Source organism: Balaenoptera borealis, assembly GCF_965194805.1.
Source record: "Balaenoptera borealis genome assembly, chromosome: 14".
NCBI lineage: Eukaryota > Metazoa > Chordata > Mammalia > Artiodactyla > Balaenopteridae > Balaenoptera > Balaenoptera borealis.
This window is the reverse complement of record NC_138875.1, coordinates 3,447,053-3,461,491: the sequence shown is the minus strand read 5'-3', so window position 1 is coordinate 3,461,491 and position 14,439 is coordinate 3,447,053. Positions and strand designations below refer to the sequence as shown.

Below are 14,439 nucleotides of genomic sequence, written 5' to 3'. Positions count from 1 at the left end.
TAAAAAGGAACAAAGGAGCGGATGGAAAAATGCCTGGACGGGAAACTCGAAAATATCCTTTAAACACTGTTTCACCCCTTCCATGTTGGTGCTGAGCAGGGGGACTCAAATGAGCGCCACAAGGAGATGGGAGGCGAACCAGATGATTTATAGCATTTCAATAAGCCAGTTGAAGAAAAGCAAACATCAGTTCGCTGGTGGGAAAAACCAAACCCCAGCTGTTCAGCACACAGCCCAGGTTGGAGGCCAGTCCGACAGCGTTTGGGGGTTGGCAGTGGGTGCTGTGAGGTGAGATGCGGTTTCTGTCCTGTTGGGTCCCAGGCGGTGGGTGTGTGGCCATTGTCCGCTGGCTCCTTCACTGGGACCTGCGGCTGCTCAGCTTGGAGTGGACTCCAAGCCTTGCCCGTCACGTCACCTCCATGCTCTGTTTCTGCCGGGTCCTGGTGTCTGCTGGGGTCCTTCTGATTCTGCATCTGTCACCGCCCCCCCCCCCCACAGAGCATTTAGAGTCTCTCTGAAGCATTGCTGACATTGAGGGGACAGTTCTCAGTGTAGGTAGTACACCAGCTAACGTGTAGGCAGTAGTACCTCCCTGTACCCTGTACTGAATTTTAGATACTTGCAGGGCTCCAAAAATTTCCCCTAGCAAGGAAAACAAATGCATATTGTGACCTATTTTTAATAATTTAGGTCAGATTCCCATCATTTGTGAACCTTCCAAGTAGGGATGTTTCCTTTGTTTCTCAGTTGGGATTGTAATGTATCTACACAGGAAATTTACAGCAATAAATCCAAATTTGAGGCACCTGTTTGTCACAGACTAGATCTTCTTTCATTCGAATTACCTGGAGGGTTTATTGATTTTGCTGGTGGATATTCAGACCATGTAGCTGAGAGATCTTTAGCATGTATTTTGGAAAGTCTAAAATAAGTTTAATTTGGGAATTAGGTTTGCCTTACTCAATTTGTCATCAAATTTTTTTTTTTTTTCATTTGTTCATTTGTTAGGTATTTCTGAGGGTATGAAACATTTCCTTCTAGTGGATAGTTCTGCCAGTTGGAAAAGAGTTTTCCGATCACGGCTTCTCATGTGCCCGGTGTATACTGGGACTCCAGGTAAACTATAAAGGGAGCCCTGGTGCGTTCCCCGCCCCCAGACATCCGGTGGGGAAGTTTCAAGGGAGGACCCACAATCCTTTACTTGAAATCCTTGAGGTTTTGGAAGTCAGAATTTTTTAGATTTTTGCAAAGAACTTCAATGCCTATATTGTCTATTTGCTGCATCCTCGGCTTAATGACACGTGGAATTTCCTACAGTGAAACGTATGAATGTTCACGGTACTTGGGGTGAATAAATAGAGACCATGTACCCTCGTGTGCGTTTGGGTCAGGTTTTACTGCCAATGAGGTCAGGGCAGGCTAGACTTTCCATAACAAAGTTAGGAGAAACCCTTAAGTTCTCAGAGCTGTTTGGATTTTGGAGATGAGGGGAGAGGTTGTGGGTCATGTTGTGCACGAGCCCATTTCACAGACCTGCCTGTCGTGGGAGCCACACGTCATCCGTGGCTTGGCCGCTGCCTCCGAGGTTCTGAGTCCTGGGCTGGTCTCACCTCTCACTCTCTCCTAGCAGTTCTCCCATGCCCACAGAGAGGAGTGATATTCGTTATATCTGCAGCCTTCCAAAGCCTTCCCGGTTGCTTATTTAAAACTTTGAACTGTAGAAACATACTTTACTGCCAGTATATTCTCCTGCGTCTAGTGAAGTACAGCCTTCTCTCATTTTTGGGGAGGAATCTGGAATTAGTATCGTAGCACAGTTTACTTAGGGAGGAAGAAACAGAAGCCGTCTCTTAACAAAGCTCCAATGTTCCTGTCGATTTTCCTGGTGAATATATAAATACAGTGACAATACTAAAAAGAGGGCTTTCCCAACCATCCCACGCCTGTAAGAAATGCGCTAAGACCCACACCGTGTTCGGGCCATTGGTTCTGGATGACCAGGGTTCACACGCGGAAATCACAGACATGCTGGGGCCCTTTCCTTTTTCCGGCGGGGTAGGGTGGGGTGAGTCAGCCCGTGGATTGATATTAATGATCTGCAGTAACTCGCAGAATTTTGGAGTTTAAAGGACCCTGTAAATAACTTCCTTCTTGAGGGGTTGTATCGAGCTGCATTCCCTTTCTCACTCGGGAAGACTGTTAGTCCTTTGAACTGTTGGACGGTCCACACTGAGGTGCTCATTCACTGCACATCTGCATGGCCACCCTGCTCCCCGTGTAGGATGCACTTCACCGACTGGTAAGGCTTCCTTTGTGCAGTGGGTTGGGAGGATTGATTAATTGATTTTTAAAATACTTTAAAAAAAAATACCCTTTTTAGGGGGCGCCTAAGAGTGTAGGGTTGTTTGTACATCGCCTATATCCCTTTTCGCTGTCTTCTTTGAAAGGCAAGGCCACACCCGGGGTTTTGTTCTCTTTCAGATTCCACATCATGTCATTGAGAAGATGCTAATCTTAGATGGGCCCCTCTCTACACAGACAGGAGCCGAAATATATCCTGTAAGTGGGGGGATCTTCCGCATCCCACGTGTACACGATGGCTGGCCACGTGGCTGGCCGGGCCGGGCTGTGGGCCAGAGACACGGGGTGGCCCCTCGGAGCCTTTATTGCACTGTGAAATTCCGGCTGCTTGTTCCCCGGACACCTTCCCCCCAGCCCGCTGCTGCTCTGGCTCCAACCCCCAGCCCCGATTCTGCTCATCCTTGGCTCTCCCGTCCCTTTACGTCTCGCTCCTCCACCTCCTCTACCCATTTCCAATGACACTTGGCTTTCGAAATGGTCCTCATAAAATCTGTGCACACTTTTAAAAGTTATTTCGCAGTATCTTGCGCTCTTCAGAGGACAATTGCTCCAAAATCTAATAAGTCATAATAAATATAGTTCCGGACGATGGGTTAGTGGCGATGCTTTGGGAATAATAACTGCTTTGCCAGGGCTCTTGCGTGGTTATTTGAAAGGGTTTTTTTCCCCATTAAGCTTTGTATCTTTTGTTTCTGAGATGGCCTTCATTAGTGTGCTTGTGTGCTAGTTCTTGGTTACCAACCCGCACTCAGAAAATGGTTCTTGATATTTCCATTAACTTTTCTGTTAAATATGACATATTTATACACACACATTTCTATAAACTTAGTTCAAGGGTATCAGTAAGAATATATTTTTTTCTCTTCATATTTGCTGTTCATAAAACACTCGAGGGAGAAATTGTGATATTATGGTGGGTTTTTAGATGAGTTTTAGGTCTTCTGGTGGATGGCAGTGCCTTTTCCTTTGTCTTCTCAGTAGACCCAGCACATGGAAAGATTTCTTCTATTGAGAAACTGCTTTTATTACTAGTGACAATATTGATAATTATTAGTTTCTTTCCCTTTTGAGTGATGAAGGCATTAAGCCGCTGCACCCAGGTTTTCCAATTGCCAAGAGCCGCTGGTACACCCACTGCACCTGTGCCGGGAGTTGCTTCACACGCATTATCCTGTGTGAGGTTCAGTCCAGGCGCCTTCCTGAGCACACATCAAGCTGCCTTAAATCCTCTTGGAACCAGAGATAAACATTGAAATAAATAAATAAATATAGACCTGAAACGTACAATCGCCTTGCCATCTTGACATGCAGAGTTGGGTCACTGACTCTTATTATTATTTCTTGGGAACTTTCTGGGGTGACCCCAGCTTGTGCATTGATGCCGTTGGGCAGAAAACACTGGGGTGGCTTTAATCTCAACCCCCAAACTGACCATCCCTGAATCCTTAGAGGGGTCCTATCCTTTCCTTAAACGTTAGATTTCCCCACTGTGAATTGGGACTGTTCTAACTCACACTGATTCCTACCTCAGAGTTATGGGCTCATTTCTCCAACTGTTCATTCGTTGGTTTATTTTTCCAGTAAATACTTATTTTGAGCGCCTGCTGGTTTCCAGACAGTTTGAGGGGAAAGAAAAAATAAGTAGGAAGGTCCTTGAGCTAATGGATCTCACAGTAGAATGAGAATATTTTGACAACTAAAGTGGTTATCAATATTAACTTTACCTAAAATATTTTATTATGCATCCTGTGGATGTAAACATTTCATTGAGTGATGAAATAAATGTTATCAGGATTGAATATGGGAAAGAAAAAATCCATTTTCCAGTTTATCTCACCTCTCTTTTCCTCTCTGACTCCACGTAGTTCATCCATAATCTGCCTGTTGCCTTTGCCAGGGCCAGCGGGGGGGCCACTCTGCTTCCTGCGGGGGGGTTCCTCTCACGTCCCGAGTCCCTTCACACCAGCTCTTCCAGTTGCAGTTGGAAGACTGCTGTCCCTGCTGCACTGCTGACTCTGGCCGTACTCTCTTCAGATCTGAGTCCTCTTTTTGGCCATTGCATCTACATCTGTGTCTAATAGAGAAATCCTGTGTGATACATAGTGGGCATGCGCTAAGTGCTGTGAGCGCTGGTCACACCCAGTGGCCCTGCTGGTCATCACCCAGTGGCCCCGCTGGTCATCACCCAGTGGCCCTGCTGATGTTCTGAGGGTGTTGGTGTGTCTCAGTTCCCCCCCCCCATGTGACAGGTGTGTCACACATTCTTCCCTGTGGCCTCCCCTGGAATCATTAAGGTAGGTAGTCAGGGTATTTGCAGACCCAATTCTAGAAAATTCCCATCTCTTTAAAACTGCTCTGCAGCTGTGTCTTCCTGTGCCTCTTACTGGGGACAGGATGCAGCTGGACCAGAGGTAGAAAGCCTGCTGCCAAATTGCATTTCTTTTTCTTTTCTTTTTTTTTTTTAAACTTTTTATTTTATATTGGAGGATAGTTGATTAACAATGTTGTGTTAGTTTCAGGTGTGCAGCAAAGTGATTCAGTTACACATATACATGTATCTATTCTTTTTAAAATTCTTTTCCCATTTAGGTTGTTACGTAATTGCATTTCCTTTATGACAATATCTCCAAAGTTGCATTTGCACCTGGGGGCATTAGATTATAAAACACATGTTTAAGGGACAAATTCAGTTATTTGGTTATAAAATATTGTGTGGCATTCTTCTCAGTGCACCTTTGCAAATGCCCACATCTAATAGTAATAATAGCAATGATAGCAGTGGACATTTTCTCAAAAATTTAAGCTCCATGGGGATAGGGGTTTTGTCTGTTTTGTTCATTGCTGTCCACGTGGTGTCTGGAACAGTGCCTGGGAAATAGTAGGTGCTCAATAAATATTTGTAGAGTGACTGAATTTACCGTATTCCTGCACACTGCCCTCGTATTACGTAATTTAATTTTTATAGTGATCCTACTCTTATCTCCGTTGTATAGAGTGAGGCTTACCGAAGTTGGGGTCATGTAGATTGTCTCGAGGTCACTGAGAATAAGATATGTAAGGTCACACAAATCAAGCCCAGAAGGTTTGATTCCTTGACCTCTGAAACCACCCATATGTTGTTCATGTTTTAATTTTTGTCACACAGCTCCCTGGGATCTGTCTCGGAATGTTGGGGTGTGGGGTAGAACTCTGCAGGGGGCTTTGGGCTGAAGCCTGGATAATCCCTGGCCCTTCTACTCACCTGCTGCAGCTAGCGCCTCAGATTCTTCAAGTACAAACCAAAGGAGCTGGACCAGAGGTTCCCTGAGCTCTGTTCTCCTTTGAAAGTTGCGTGTCAGAGTGGTTCCTGCACCACGGTTGTGAATCTTTCTCATGCTCCACGTGTGAGATGAGAACAAACATCTTACCCCCACCTGTATATACATATACGAATATGTATGTACATACGTGTATGCATGCACACACACCGACACACACACACAACACACACTCACACACACACACTGTTTTGTTTGTTTCTGTTTCTGTTTCTCCAGTGGCAGCAACATGATTTTGAAGGAGAGCATATGAATGCTCTCTAACACATCAAGCTCAAAGGTTAGGGATGTTTAGAAATAGCCCTCATTTCTAAATAACTCATCCTGTGTCTCACAGATTAATTTATCTGAAGCCTTCTTGAACAGGCTTATACTTTGTTTTTAACTCTTTTGAGCTGCCCGCTGGTGAGTTCTTCCGTGTAGTCTTGTGTGTGAGGTGCAAGCAGACGTTTGCAGTCAGGACGTGGCGAGTGCAGACGTGGTCCCCGTACTGAAGCGTTGATGGACGGGTTTGCTGGACGTTGTCTAACTACCGTGTACGACTGTTAACACCGTGAAACTCCATTGGCCAAGTGTGGACGTCGAGTAGGCAGCTCCCGGGGCTGCCTGTGTGGGGTACGCTGGGAGCTCTGAGATTACCGAGAATCGGCAAACTGGGACGTTAAGTCACAGTGTTCTAGGAAAAAACGTGATTTGTTTTCTGTACAGGGGAAGCATGTTCTTGGAGTGAGACCAACTGAGTCGTGCTCATTGGAGGCAAGAGTCTGGCCTCGGCGCCTCAGCACAGCTCGGGGAGCGACCCACAGGCTTAAACGCTCGAGGTGGAGACCCAAGGGATAGTCTGTGAATTTCACGGTGTCCAGTGCTGGGGCAGGAGCCAGGTTTGCGGGGGGAGCTGCTTTAAGAAAATAAGTACAAAATTGTGAATAAAATGTTAGGTATGAGGGTGACGATTTATTTAGTATGAGAAAGGAAATCACAGCAAACCACAAATCTTAAAAAGCTGAAAAACATGACAAAATCTAGAAAAATAACATATAATTAATGAGTTGCCTGAGGCATCTGGTTTTCTACGTGGTGTAGCCACATGGAAAGATGGTCCAGCCACCCCTCTGGCGCCGGTAAGGGGAGGTGGTCTTTTATCTCGGATGGTTGGGGTCCATCAGACATGAGACACCACACACAACTCAGCCACCGTCATCCCATCCAGATGAGACCACGATGGCCATCGTGGAGGTGTGCCATGGAGGGGGCTGGGCTGGGAGGAGACAGCTGCCCTCCCAGCCCCGGTGGAAGTGCGGTGCTCTGCGCATCTCAGGTGGCCCCGTGTGCACAGAGATCCCAGGGCTGTAGAAAGGGCCGGTGCAAGGCGGGGGCCCGAAGCTTCATCGGCGTCGTGGCACACCCCCTGTTCAGATCCCCGTCTGGTAGGATAATGGTCTTAATTAGATGAATAGTTGATATTTTGGTGCTAATGTTTTGTTTTGTTTTTTGATTAAAATTTCAAGGGCACCTCGAAGCTAAGCTCCCTTCGAACCCCTAAAAGACACTTTGTTGGCATTTCCCCTCCCCCATCACTCAGAAGCATGGTCATGTGATGATTTCCTTATGGAAGGATAGGGCCACCTTGACCGTGTGCTGATTATGCAAATTATTCTGTAATTGAATTTTTATAAAATTATGAAATAATTATAAAAAAATAATAAACTTATAAAACGAAGTTTTTATACAAAATTTAAATGGCTGAATTAAATTTTCATTGTAAACGGTTGTTTATTAAAAAAATTCTCACTCTCTTGAACATATGTTTTTGAATGAGATTCAAGTGTCAATTTCTTTTTTTTTTTGAATGGATTTTAAGGGTCTTGTTCCTTGTATGGGATTTACACGCTTATGTTCAAAGCAAAAGGCTCAAAAGCAGTAAACATGAGGAAAATGCTCCGTGAACATCAGGGAGAGAGCTCCGCACTGTTGCCCCTGGTTTGAGAAGCCCTGTGTCTGTTGACAGTCCTGAGCCTGTGGCAGGGTGCGGTTGTTTGCTTCTCTTCTTTTCTTTGTTATGTGTTATGAGTAGGAGAAAATTTGGACTAAAGTGCTTGACGTCCCTCCTTGAGCCCATTGGAAGAGTTTATCCTTCCAAGATGAATTATGAACTTTCGGCCCCGGGAAATAGAAATATCCTTGCAGAGTTTAACATTGACAAAAGTAAACTGTAGCTTTACCAAGCAAATCTAAACTCGTGTTCTGCCATCCTAAATATGGAATTTTTTCAAAGACTGTCCATCTTCTCCTTTCCTCTCTTGTACTTGGTTTTCGATGCATCATTCTTCCTTGAAAGTGATGGTTCGGCAAATTTCAAGGACAATGAGTTGGCTTTTTTTTTTTTTAGAAAGACCCTATTGAGGGAGTAGTCTTTTTTTTTTTTTAAATTAATTAATTAATTAATTTATAGCTGTGTTGGGTTTTCATTTCTGTGCAAGGGCTTTCTCTAGTTGTGGCAAGCGGGGGCCACTCTTCATCGCGGTGCGCGGGCCTCTCACTATCGCAGCCTCTCTTGTTGCGGAGCACAGGCTCCAGACGCGCAGGATCAGTAGTTGTGGCTCACGGGCCCAGTTGCTCCGCGGCATGTGGGATCTTCCCAGACCAGGGCTCGAACCCGTGTCCCCTGCATTGGCAGGCAGATTCTTAACCACTGTGCCACCAGGGAAGCCCAATGAGTTGGCTTTTAAAGAGAGAAAGACATTGCCACTTCTTTTTTTTTTTTTGGCCAAGTTTGGAATTTTTATGAGATATTTAGATGTGGGTGAAACTTAATGTGCTACAGGTTTCCTCAGAAACTTCATGGTTTACAAATGGTTAGGGTCCTGTGAGTATCCAAATGGCGGGTCCCTGAGCATCCTTCCGCCTTCTGTCTCAATCCTGGAAGAGTCACCCTCTCGCAGGTGCCGCGTGGGCTCTGTGCGGGCCCCTGTGCTCCGTGCTTTCTCTCCCCTGAGCGCGCTCTTTCTTTCCACCTACCCCTGGCCCGAAGCACCACAGATTCCTCTTTGATTTGGAGGGTCCCGCCTCCCCCGGTGGAAGCCTCCCATGGGCTCACCTGGAGCTCTACCTGGTCGCACACAGCGTCCTATCTGGATATAGGGTTGTAGCGTTGTGTCCTGGTGCTCCCTCCTCCCCTGTCCTACGTCATCTCAACAAGAGGATCCCATCCGCAATTTTGTAGCCATCGCAAAACACAGACCTACTCAATTTTGATCTTCGGAGTCACTCAATAATTGTTAACAGCCAATCAGACGTGCTCTTTAGATGAATGCATTCAGAACAGCAGCTCCCATGCTGCGTGTTTTCTGGGTTTAAGTGAGTGTTTGGATGTCGGAAGACAGTGCTTACCACTCAGCGAGTGTGTGACGCCTGCTTCCACACCTGCGCCCGTCAGACAGGACGTGCCCCCGCTGGGGTGGCTTCTCCTGTTGGCTGCTCTGATGACAGTCTTCCCCCCTCAGCAATCAACAGAGACTGACTGAGTACTTACTGTCTCTGATGTGGGGAACACAGTAGTGGACACATCATGTTCCCCACGGAGATGGGTCACCTCTCCAGGACACGCCTTAGTGTCCTGTGGCATTTGAATTTGTGCGTTCCAGGTTCTGGGGCAGGGGGGTGGTCTGCTGCTGACTCCTGTGACGCTTCTGTCCTGCCTCTGTCCCCATCTGTCCCCTTTAGAAGCTCTAGCTCTGTTGTGAGCTTGCGGGTCAGGATTTGCTGGCCCAGGCTGTCTCTCCTGCCCCAGCTGGGTGGCACTTACTTCACTGAAGGGGGCAGGGGTGGTAGGTCTACACTGACAGCCCCCTTCCCCCCGAGTCAGGAATCATAGAGGTGTATGCTTGCAGGTGGGACACTGCACCTGCCTGGTGGGGACCAGACTGTCTGCTCCATTTTGCTTGTAATTCTCTGACCTAACATCTTTGTCTTCTTCCTTATTCAGTGAAGCTGATAACAAACAGGTAAAAATTAAAACCAGAGGGAATTTAGTACTTAAACAAACCAGTCGTTAAAACGATAGAAATTTATTCTCTCGTAGTTCTGGAGGCTGGGAGTCAGCAGTCAAGGCACTGGCTGGGCCACGCTTCCCCTGAAGGCTCTGGGGAAGAATCCTCTCTCATCTCTCCCAGCTTCCCATGGCTCCTGGCGGTCCTCAGTGTCCCTTGGCTTGTGGCTACATCCCTGCAATCTCTGCCCCGTTGTCACATGGCTTCCTCTCCCCTGTGTGTCTGTGTGTTCTTTCCTCTTGTTATAAGGTCCACCAGTCACGGGATTTAGGACCCATCCTAATCTTTATGACCTTATCTCAGCGTAACTGATTATATCTGCCAAGACCCTGTTTCAAAATAACATCACTTTGTGAGGTTCTGGGAAGACATGGATTTTGGGGGACCTGGTCAACCCACTGTAGATACCAAAGGAGAAACTTATATATTATGCCTTATTATCGGGCAACAGCTTTTAACTGCAGATGAAAGTAGAGAAGTCGCATGTGCACTCAGGATGACTTGTAAATATCCGATTTTTTTAAAATAAATTTATCTATTTATTTATTCATTTATGGCTGTGTTGGGTCTTCGTTTCTGTGCGAGGGCTTTCTCTAGTTGCGGCAAGCGGGGGCCACCCTTCATCGCGGTGCGCGGGCCTCTCACTATCGCGGCCTCTCTTGTTGTGGAGCACAGGCTCCAGACGCGCAGGCTCAGTAGTTGTGGCTCACGGGCCCAGTTGGTCCGCGGCATGTGGGATCCTCCCAGACCAGGGCTCGAACCCGCGTCCCCTGCATTGGCAGGCAGACTCTCAACCACTGTGCCACCAGGGAAGCCCTAAATATCCGATATTGATAACCAATAGCGATGGCTGATCATAAGCAACTAACAGAAACATCTTGTGCACTCGGTGTTTTGAACGTGGCTGTTGCCAACCCCAAAGTGGCAGGAAGGAACCTCCGACCCTCATGGGGACTTTTGTATTAACAGGTGACTCCTGATCTGCTGTGAGGGGTCTGCAACTCCACCCAGTGGGATGGTGACAGAAAGGAAGGGCCTCCAGAGGGCTCATCCCCAAGAAACTTGCAGTACTGCGATTCAGTGAAACCTCATGAAACACACTGAGGTCGGTCAGTGGGTGTAGCATCGGTCACCTTGAGTTCGTTGCCATGGCATTTGAAGGACCGAACCCCACCGTGTTCCTCGCTTGGGGTTATGGCGTGGAAGCTGCTGTCTGCTACCCTGTCGTGGACGTCACACGGCTGTGACATTGTCCCGGGGAAGGGCCCGCACCTGCGGGACAGACGCTCACGGAGCGAGGGCTGCTTGATGCGGTGGTGAAGGAGGTGTGGGCATCTCCGGGGAGCGCAGCGACTCGAGATGGAAACGCCGGTGAACCCTCACCGCTGCCCGGACCCACGGCCTCCGAGGGGCTTCTCAGTGGCTCCCGCTTATTCTCAGGCACATCTGTGCCTCGTGTTGGTGGTCCCGTCCCTTGTCCTTCCCGGCCGTGTCTCCCTCCCGCCACAAGGGGCCTCGCCAGCAAGCGTGTGTCACTCCGCCTGCACGTCTGCCCCGGGGTTGTACACCAGGGACAGCAGGGGTGGGACTGCCGTCCAGCCCCTCAGGAGGGCAGGCCTGGGAGGACTGGAGGAGGGAGGGGCCGGGGACGCAGCCAGGAGGGGCGCTGGCCGGCTGGGCCCCCGTCCATGGCGGTTCCGAGGGCAGGTGGGTTAAAGAGCCAGTCAGGGACGACCCAGGCCTTGGGGGTGTAAACGCCAGGCCTGGTTTACTCTTCTGGGGCTTTTTGTCACCTCTGGACCAGGCGGTCATCACGCACAAGTGATGTAGCCCGGTTACTTCCAGCCCATTCTTCTGACAACCATTCTGGAGGTTCCACCGTGTCCAAGAGGAACGCGACCTTGGCAGGCTGGACCTCACCCCGCGAGCTCACAGGCTGAGCTGGGGAGGTGAGGCTGCACGTCCGTCCCTGAATAACATGGGAAGTGATACAGTTACAGGGGACTTTCACGCAGCTTGTCAGAGGGAGTCAGAGCCGAGAGGGACGCCTCTTGTCTGGGTGGGTTGGGGGATAATCGGGGGGCTTTGTGGAGCAGGCAGCTTGTAGGTCATTTGAAGGGTGAATAAAATGTGCATTTGTCCTTGTAAGGGGCAGTTGGAAGGGAATCCTCTCCCTGCCGGGTCCCAGCGGACTTTAGCAGAATCAGTAGGAATGGCTGAGGAATCTTCGGATTTAGGAGAAGACAGACAGGCGCCATACAGTTTCATCTGTAACATAAATCTTCTGACTGGCAACTCTCAATTAGCTTGAGAGTCCAAAAAGCTTTTTAAAAATGTATTTTATAAGTACACAGTTCTCCTTTGAGTTTAACTTGGATAGTTTTGCCTTTCCTCAAAATTGTTAACAGGGTCTTGGTGCCGGCTTTCAGCTGTAACACACCATGTGCATTCCGGAAGTAGCAGGGCTTATGGAAAAAGTGGGGCTGGGGTGAGACCATGGGAAACCCATATAGCTTGGTAACCAGGGTCCCCCCCCCAAATCAAAACCAAAAAAGACAGGCTTCCCTGGTGGCGCAGTGGTTAAGAATCCGCCTGCTGATGCAGGCGACACGGGTTCAATCCTTGGTCTGGGAAGATCCCACATGCCGCGGAGCAACTAAGCCCGTGCGTCACAACTACTGAGCCCGGCGAGCCACAGCTACTGAAGCCTGTGCGCCTAGAGCCCGTGCTCCGCAACAAGAGAAGCCACCGCTCGCCGCAACTAGAGAAAGCCTGCGTGCAGCAAAGAAGACCCAACGCAGCCAAACATAAATAAATTAATTAAAAACAAAACAAAACAAAACCCAAAAAAGACAAGTTCCTGATAAATAAGGATATATTCTAGCAAGTGTGGGCTCTACATTAGGAAAAGGGTGACGGAAGCTTGTCGGACTGCATGCGTCATGTCAGCAAGGAGGGGAGCTGACGGCAGGGAGTGGCATTGCCCTGAGCTCTGCCCCCCGCGCCCTTGGGGGGTGAACTTTGCCGTCTAGGGCACAGCATCTACAGGGACATCCACGCCGGCCTGGCCCGTCTCCTCTGTTGACTGGGGGACGAGCTGAGCGCCGGCTGAGTCCCAGCAGGCAGACTGGAAGCCAGTTTCCTCCAGCACGGCGTGGGCTGTGGGTCAGAACACGGCACTCAGGCCTCTCTTCCTGGAGGTTTCGCTTTGCCTTCTCGGGCCTGTTTCTGTCCTGCCTTTTGCCTGGTGGAGAATGTTTCCGGGTGTTCCAAGCTCTGATGGCCTCAAACGGTGTTCACTTCAGCCCTGTGTTCCTGTGAGTCTTCCTTTTACGGCTTGGAGACAGCAGGTGAGAGTTGCAAAATAAGGTCTTCGTTTAGTAGGAGTTGGTTTAGGTAGCTGAAAAACAGCAAAGAATATTTGACCTAATTCTTTTCCAAGATTTATAATCCATCCCTAAATATGTGAAAGCTCCTCTCTCTCTCTCTCTCACCTCTGTCTCTGTCTCTCTTTGGCCCCATCCCCCTTGTGTGTGTGTGTGTGTGTGTGTGTGTGTGTGTCTGTCTGTCTGTCTGTCTGTGTCTGTTAGCACTAGAGGAGAGAACTCTTTTAAAAGCTGATGAAGGAGTTTCAGTGGAACCGTATTAGATTTTCCTTCCATTAAATGCCTGCTACAGACTTTTAATGGATGTTTTAACTAGGCATTGTTATCAAAAGGACTACTGCACAAATTAAAACCAGGCCTACAATCGGTGAAGAGAAACTGGATTTTTTTCGCCTTTAGGTAAAAAGAGAATAGTAGGGAGGTGGTAAATTCCACACTGGTATTTTTAGAAGTTGGACTCAAGAACAGAGCTGGCGCTACCTAAAGCTATGGAAACAAACAGGAAAGCATGCTGTATGGATGTCTCTCTTTTTTAAAAAAAGTGAAGACGTTTACAGAAACCCCCGGATTTTTAGGGGTATGTCAATGTTCATTTTAAACTATTTTATTGATATTTAAAATGCCTTCTTAACTCTTTTATGATACTGCATCGTGCTTTCCATTTTAAAATGTATGACGCTCTGCTGAAAATGAAAGATCAGGACCTTTTAGAGGCTGTTGCTGTAGACCTGAGCCGTTTCCTTATGATAACCATAAGAATACGGAGTTTCTAAAACTGCTGCCTTTTTGGTTTCTCATTTTCTTCTGATTTATTTTATTTTGAGGAGTTGCCCCCTTTGGCCCTATACTATTTGTTTACTGCAACTAGAGAATTTGTGTTTCAAGTCTGGGAAATTCTTGTCTTATCAGGGCTTGTACCAGAGATGCGAGCGTACAGTTCCCTGGGAGGGGGGGCCTCTTGCTTAGAAAGGGACTTTCAGGCCGTGTCCGTCGCAAATTATTCATCGTCATGGCATGTAGCAAACGATACCAAGTTGTCTCACACTGCCCATCGTATGGACATAACAGAAGAGAGGTGGTGTTCTCTTATACTGAGCGCCCTGATTATTCTGCGAGTTAAATCTCGGCCAGCCCTTGTCCCTGACTTGTACTGACACAGCTCCCTGGAACAGCTTTGGTGTCATGAGAGGCCCCCTCCTCGCCCCGGCAAACATGTGCTCACACCCCTTTGCATATAACCCACCCCCCCGGCCCCCAGCTACTGAAGCATCCTTGCCTTATAGGTCTGTATTCCACCAAGATGGGTGTTTCTGATTTTGCGTTTCT

At 48.0% G+C, this 14,439-nt stretch overlaps 1 protein-coding gene across 9 annotated transcripts in view; it reads left to right on the top strand.

The window, feature by feature from the left end:
- TSHZ1 (teashirt zinc finger homeobox 1) overlaps positions 1–14,439 on the top strand; it is a 213,705-nt gene that overhangs the window by 21,604 nt on the left and 177,662 nt on the right. For 4 of the 9 annotated variants that reach the window (XR_014233960.1, XR_014233961.1, XR_014233962.1 and 1 more), the window contains exon 2: positions 10,697–13,077. The exons of the other annotated variants lie outside the window; for them this stretch is intronic. The gene's annotated coding sequence lies outside the window, so the exon portion shown is untranslated. The remainder of the gene's footprint in view (positions 1–10,696; positions 13,078–14,439) is intronic. 9 annotated transcript variants of the gene reach the window in all.